This window comes from Echinops telfairi, unplaced genomic scaffold (assembly GCF_000313985.2).
Source record: "Echinops telfairi isolate 266 unplaced genomic scaffold, ASM31398v2 ScPeMD7_7469;HRSCAF=8507_0, whole genome shotgun sequence".
NCBI classification, from domain to species: Eukaryota; Metazoa; Chordata; class Mammalia; order Afrosoricida; family Tenrecidae; genus Echinops; species Echinops telfairi.
The window spans coordinates 69839835-69846764 of NW_022111372.1; the positions used below are offsets into that span (position 1 = coordinate 69839835).

Consider the following 6930-nt stretch of genomic DNA (forward strand, 5'->3'; position numbering starts at 1 on the left):
GTATACTATAATGACATGGACAGAGTGAAGTATGCCACAATGACATGGACAGAGTGAAGTATACTATAATGACATGCACAGAGTGAAGTATACCACAATGACATGCGCAGAGTGAAGTATACCACAATGACATGGACAGAGTGAAGTTTTTAGGAGTAAACACTTCAGGACCTTCATTTGCTGATGGGATACAACTCCAAACAGCTGCAAACATATATTAATAATTGGAACTGAGAATGTATGAAGTGACAATCTAGGAAAATTGGAAATCATCAAAAATTAAATGAGATGCAGTTAAATTGATATCTTAGGCATTAGTGAGCTGAAATGGATGGAAATTGGCCATTTTGAATAGGAAAATCATAGGAATAACACAATCAAGAGGAAAGGCATGGCATTCATTGTCAAAAAGGACATTGAAAAATCAACATTGAGGTGCAAAATGCTGTCTGCGAAAGGATTGTATCTATTCATCTTTGAGGAAATCCAAATCAATACAACTATTACTCAAAGTTATGCACCAACCACAAAAGCTAATGATGAAGAATTTGAAGAATTCTACAGACACCTTCAGTCAGAAAATGGTTAAACATGTGATCAAGGTGGAGCCATTGGCGATTGGAATGCAAAAGTTGGAAACAAAGAGGAAGAAATAGCAGTTGGAAAACATGGCCTTAGTGATAGAAATGAAGCTGGCATTCACACGATAAAATTATGCAAGGCCAATGACTTGTTCATAGCAAATAATTTTTTCAACAACTCAAAAAAAGACTGTACACGTAGGCTTCTCCAAGTGGAATGCACAGAAATCAATTGACCACATCTATGAGAAGAGGTGATGGAGAAGCTCAGTATCAGGAACTAAAACTAAGGCAGGGGCTGACTGTAGGACACACCATCAAGTGCTCATATGTAAGGTCAGGACAATGCTGAAAAAAATTAAAACAAGTCCAAGAGGGCATAGCCATGACCGTGAGTCTATCCCACCAGAACTTCAAGGACCTCTCAAGAACAGATTTGACACATCGAACACTAATGACAGAAGATCTCGTGAGCTGTGGGAGGACATCAAGACCATCATTCATGAAGAAAGCAAAATGTCTTTTGAAAGACAGGAAATATAGAAAGGCCCAAAGTGGATGTCAGAAGAGACTGGTCAGCTTGTTCTTAATCACAGAGTAACTAAGGCAAATGGAAGAAATGCTGACATCAAAGAGCTGACTAAAAAAGTTCAAAGGGCATCTTGAGAAGAGAAAGCCAAATATTGTAATGAAATGTGCAAAGACCTAGAGTTAGAAAACCAAAAAAGCAAGAACATGTTCAGCATATCTTAAACTGAAAGAACTAAAACAACCAAAAAATCGAAGCATCTAGTTTAAATCTTGAAAGATTCTAATGGCAAAAGATTGACTGGTGCAGAAAGCATGAAGAGAAGATAGAAAGAATACACAGTCACTGCACCCAGGAAAATGAAGCAGCATCCCCCATTTCAGGAGGTAGCACAGGAGCAACAAGCAATGATGCTGAAGGAAGACGCTCAAGCTGCAATGAAAGCATTACGCGAAAATAAGGCTCCAGGAATTGATAGAATTGCAATATTAATCATTCTAGTACACAAAATGGATTCAGATTTTGTGGAGTTTAAAGTGTAATTCAGGAGTTCTTGGCAGTTGCAAATGGTTAACTGGCTCAACAGCTAACCAAAATATGAGAAAGTCCACCTGGAGGCACCTCTGAAGAAAAGGTCTGGCCCCCTCCTGAAAATAATCAACCACTGAAACTGTTATAGAGTATAATTCTACTCGAACACACGTGAAGTCAGCATGCGTTCGAATGGACTAGATAGCAACTGGAAATTGGCTACAGCATAATGAAATTTGGGGGATCCTATGTAAAACAAAAATAGGAAATTATAAACACAAAATTAAGTTTTAGAATAAAAAAACTCTTTGCCATTGAGTCAATTCTGACACACAGAGACTCTGTAAGCCAGGGTACAATTGTCCCTGTGGGTTTCTGAGATTGTAAATCTTTACCAAAGTAGAATGCGTTGAATTTCTACTGCAGAGCTACTGATGGTTTTGAACTGCTGACCTTGAAGTTAACAGTCCAATGCATAAACACTACACCTTCGGGAGAATAGTTATTGCAAATGAGAAAATACATTACAACAAATTATAAAATTCTACAATTGAAATATTATAAAATTCCAAAGATGAAAAATTACTCCAATATCACAAAATTTTAAAAATTAAAAAAAGTTGTATTAATCACTGTCTTTTTTACCCATACAGTATTCCTTTTCTATATTTGTAGCTGGATACTCCTTGTTTCCTCCTGCATGACACTTTGGTGTTATCACCTTCTCTGGAGAAAATAGATCATTCATGCTTTGATCTATAATGGTCTATCAAACTGGTTTTAAAACTCTAAAGAATTTAGAAAAGTTCCTTTAAATCTTCCACTTATCAAATGAGAAATGACAGTAAAAAATACTTAATGACCTGAAATTTCAAAACATTGTAAACTGTACCAAAAAAATGACTTGAAATACCCTTTCGATTGATGACATTCATTTATTGCTTATCAACAATATCCTGGTTGTAGTGGTTTATTATGAGTTTTCTTTATTCTTTTTTTATTCATTTTATTGGGCACTCATACAATTCTTATCATAATCCATACATACATCCATTGTGTCAAGCACTTTTGTACATTTGTTGCCATCATCATTCTCAAAACATTTGTTTTCTACTTGAGCCCTTGGGATCAGCTCTTGGTATCATTTTCCCCCTCCCTCCCCGCTTCCCCTCCCCCATCAACCCTTGATAATGTATAAATTATTATTATTTTGTCATATCTTACACCATGCGACATCTCCCTTCACCCACTTCTCTGCAGTCAGTCCCCCAGGGAGGAGGTTATAGTAGATCCTTGTAACTGGTTCCCCCTTTCTCCCTCACTTTCCCTCCACCCTCCTGGTATCGCCACTCTCCCCACTGGTCCTGAAGGGATCATCTGTCCTGGATCCCCTGTTTCCAGCTCCTATCTATACCAGTGTACATCCTCCGGTCAGCCAGATTTGTAAGGTCAAATTGGTATCATGTATCATTGGTATCAATTTGGAAGGTCAAATTGGTATCAGTGGAGGGGGGGAAACATTCAAGAACTAGAGGAAAATTGTATGTTTCATCATTGCTACACTGCACCCTGACTGGCTCATCTCCTCCTGGCAGCCCTTCTGCAAGGGCCCATCTGTGGGAAATTGGAGTTCTGTGTATTCTTGTTGGGTTCTTCTAAATCATTATCGCAGGTAAGAGTAGAAGCCATTCTTATCCTGGCACAGCTAACAGCTACTTAACTATATTAACCCAAATCACATAAGAATTCTCCATAAAACTCAGGCAAAATGTATTCTCAATTTTCAATAGGCTTTGCTTGCATCACACAAATTTTGATAGGCCCTATTTTCATCATTGCATTCAATTTTTTTGCTAAATCTCTCTTTATGGTTTCTTCTTGATCCACGACTTATTCAGATGTGTATTACATAGTTTTCAAATTTAGGAGCAAATAGTTTCCAGTAACCTTTCTGCTGCTTATTTCTAGCTTGGTAGCCCAAGACAAACACCCTACATTTTCAATCCCTTGAAATGTGTCAAGATGTGCTTTGTTTGGTAACTATTTCCATAGAATATCTTGTTATAGGAAATTGTATTCTGTTTGTGTTGGGTATACCCACCCACACATATGTATTCAACATAAACATTGCCTAGCTTTGTTGGGTGTATGAAGCATTCTGCCCAAATATGCAATAGGCTTATACAGCCATTTACAGGTTAAGCCATGTTAAAAATTCTTTGCCTATTTTTATAATTATTTTAGTCTCAAACTTTAGTGTATTAAGACTCACTGTTCTTTTATAATATTCATTGAAGATATTTTCTGCATATTTTCCACTTCTCTTTGACTTTATTTACAGTATTCATGGGTTTTACTTTCCCATGGTGAAGTTTTGTTTTGTTTATTTTTTACTAATGTAGTGAATGTGTCAACTTTTCTTTTATGATATTTGAATGTTTTGGGCCTTGGCTCTAATTATAGAGAAATTCACTTATGTTTTTTTCTAGTACTTTTGAAGTTTTATTTTTTACATTGATATTTTGATCCATTACATTTCTTCTTGTATATGACATAATGTATCCAACATTATCATTTTCCAAAGATGATCATCCAGTTATTCCAAATTTGTTTAAAAGAATATCTTTTCCTAAGTTATTTGAAATGCTGCTATCATACTAGATTTCTATTCTACTTTTCCCTTTGTCAATCTGTCTCAGAAAAGTCAATGCCACCCAGTCTTAATAAAACAGGTCTTGCAGTATTAATATCTGTAGAATTACTAGACATTCATCATAGCTTTTCTTTTTCACTATGTTCCTACGTATTCTTGTGTATTTATTTTTATATTACACTTTATCCTCAAAACTTCTAGCTTCATGAAGAGGTGTGTCAATACGTTTGTTTGGATTCCTTTACATTTATAAGTTAAGAAGGAAAACTGATATATTGAGCATCCTATGCAAGAACAAGGATTATCATTCTACTTATTCAAATCTACCTTTGTATCTTTCAGGATAAATCGATGTTTTCTTCATACCGTGTTTGAACATTTCTTGTTGTTTACTTATAAATAATGAATCTTTTTTGAATTACAATAAAGTTCTTATTTTGTATTTTCATTGTGAGAGTGTGGGCATTTGTAGAATTATAGGTTTTCTTTTGCCTCATTTTTTGCTTTTGTCTGGAATTATACTTTGTCCCCTATGAAGATTTCAGCCCCTGTGTTCTTATTGTTTCTATTTGCTTAGTGAATCTTTGTCCACTTCTTTCTTTTTAGCCTTTGGATTCACTACATTTTAAATGATCAATGTCTCTGTTATGGAACGATGAGCTAGTTTTTAATTAGTGAACCAATTTGAAACTTTCTTCATTTAAATAGATGAGGTAACTCATTCACATATAGTGATATGACTAATGTGTTTAGTCTCAAATCTATCTCTTACATTTTATTTTGTTTATCTTCTTTGTTTTTTACCCCTTTTGAGATTTTACGAAGATTTGTTTTTTAATTTTGGTGTTTAATTTTATACCTTTATAGTGTCATTGGTTTCCTTTCGTCTTAATCATCTTTTCACTATCTCAGAACGTTCCTTTGATCCCTAGACGCTGAATGAATTACAATGTCAAAGATGCTCTTGATCTTAAGTCCTACTTTCACAGGGCTGACATCATAAGTACCATAAAGTGTGTGCTTTCAGAGAAGCAAATTATTTTCTCAAAGTTCTGAGGCCAGAAGTCTAACTCATGGCATCAGCATAGATATACTTTCTTAGGAGCTTTCATAGTCTCTCTGATCTTCGGGCCAAAATTAAAATAAAACCAATTTCCATCAAATTGATTCAGACTCATGGCAACCCAATGTGTTACCGAGTAGAGCGATTCTATAAGGGCTATAAGGGTGTTCTTGATGGTCATCTTTATGCAATAAGATTACCAGAACTTCCTTCCATGGTGTCATTGGGTGGTTTGGAACAACTAACCTTTAAAGTTAGTATTTGAGGACTAACCATTTGTGCCACCAAGGACCTCAACTTCTGATAGCCTTAGGCATTCCTTGGCATTTCTTGACATGTGGTCAGATCTTCTGATGTCATCTTCCACTGCATGTGACTCTGTTTCCTTCTATAAAAGTATGACTTCATTAACTTCACTGATAATGTCTCCAAGGGAGAATTCTCTTTCCCTAAGCAAGGTCACAGAGGCTTGTATTTCAACATATCTTGTTGCAAGGACAGAATTGAATCCATAATTCTCCACTCACTCACGGAGCTCCAATAACTTGACTTTCTCACTGTTTCAAGGTTTGCTGCTGTTGTTAGTTGCCATTGAGTGGTTTCTGACACGCAGCACCTTATGCACAGCAGAAAGAAACACAGCCTGGGCCTGGCCATGCTCACAATTGCTCCCTGCGCTGGAACTCATTGTGAAACACTGTGGCGATCCCGTGGCGAGGACCTTCCTCTGCTTTGCTGCCCCTCTACTTTACCAAGCTTGCTGTCCTTCTCCACAGACTGCTGTCTCCTGACAATATGTCAAAGCATGAGATGAAGTCTCACAATCCTTGCCTCCAGTGAGCACTTTGGCTGCAGTATTTCTTCCAAGACAAGTTTGTTTGTCCTTTTAGCAGTCCAAGGTCCTTTCAGTAATTTTCCTCAGCACCACAATTCAAATACATCAATTTTTCTTTGGTATTCCTTATTCAATGTCCAAATTTCACGTGCATATGAAGCAACTGAAAAGTACTGTGGCTTGGATAGGTACACCATAGTATTCAAAGTAACTTCTTTGCTTTTCAACACTTTAAAGAGTTCTTGTGCAGCAGAGTTACTCCCATGAAATGTGTCATTTTGCTCTTGACTGCTGCTTCAATAAGCAATGATGCTAGATGTCCAAATTTAGGACTATGGCTCCAAATTCCGCTCTATTGAAAGGCATAGCTCTTTGTTGGCTCTGGAGATAGGCTTTGTCCCCTTGCAACATCTGTAGGCCCAGTGTCCCTTGGAGATTCCCATTGGTCTTGACATCAATATTATATGGGTCTACGACAGCAATTCTCAACCTGTGGGTCACGACCCCTTTGGGAGTCGAACGACCCTTTCATAGGGGTTTCCCAATTCATAACAGTAGCAAAATTACAGTTATGAAGTAGAATGAAAATAATTTTATGGTTGGGGGTCACCACATTATGAGGAACTGTATTAAAGGGTCACGGCATTAGAAAACCTCCACTGTCTAGGAAGCTTTCAGCACAAGGATCTTATGTCCAAAGGCTCTGTTCTGGGCTCTCCTTTCTTGGTGGTACCGATA

The 6930-nt window shown here is 36.9% G+C and overlaps 1 protein-coding gene across 1 annotated transcript in view; it reads left to right on the forward strand.

Annotated features, from left to right (window-relative positions):
• The window catches only part of ATP10B (ATPase phospholipid transporting 10B (putative)), a 349229-nt gene that overhangs the window by 10484 nt on the left and 331815 nt on the right, over positions 1-6930 (forward strand). The gene's annotated exons all lie outside the window — the stretch shown is intronic.